Genomic DNA, 643 nt, shown 5'->3' on the forward strand with positions numbered 1-643 from the left:
TCCTTACAATAGACGGGTGGGAAGAGTCTGTGTGTCTGAGATGAAAACAAAAAGATCAGAAAAAGGGAAGATACCTGTCGGGATTAAGTGAAGTAATTCCCCAGGTTTTAAATCATTCTCTACCACAGTTCTCTCTCAAAAAGATACAGCAGCTTAACTAAGCAACATCTACGCATGTAATAAGGCGGTATAAACAAGAGTCTAATGAAATCTGCTTTTAGCTTGTGAACAAGCCCTACACAGGGTAGGGCATCAAAAAATTAATTAAAACTCTGAGTGTTCCTCTCCACGGAAATCTTTAGTAAAAGGCGAAAGATTTATACGATCTGAAGAGAAACCAGAGTATACTGAAAATATAGGGCCGGGGGATGCTCAGGTCACACCCCACTTACCACTTTAAATTCAGACCGAGCAGCCTCAATCACAACAGAAATGCAGTGGAAACTTGTTTAATATAAATAAAATTTTACTGCTTAAAACTAAGGGCGTCTAGTTATGGGCAACAAATCCTGACTTTCTCCTCTCCCAATGCAAAGCTTTCTGGGTATGTAAATAAGCGGGCGTGGCTTCCTCTCATTGACCCGTGGATTGAAGGATTCGAAGAGCGTCGGGACTGCCTGAGCTGCAAACCTGCTGCTTCGTT

At 41.8% G+C, this 643-nt stretch overlaps 1 non-coding gene across 1 annotated transcript; it reads right to left on the reverse strand.

Annotated features, from left to right (window-relative positions):
- Positions 1–231: 231 nt before the first annotated feature.
- Positions 232–346, reverse strand: LOC127568977 (U5 spliceosomal RNA). Its single transcript, XR_007956110.1, has one exon. It is a non-coding gene; the product is annotated as a U5 spliceosomal RNA (small nuclear RNA).
- Between the last annotated feature and the right edge of the window lie 297 nt (positions 347–643).

Source organism: Pristis pectinata, chromosome 3 (genome assembly GCF_009764475.1).
Source record: "Pristis pectinata isolate sPriPec2 chromosome 3, sPriPec2.1.pri, whole genome shotgun sequence".
Classification (NCBI taxonomy): domain Eukaryota; kingdom Metazoa; phylum Chordata; class Chondrichthyes; order Rhinopristiformes; family Pristidae; genus Pristis; species Pristis pectinata.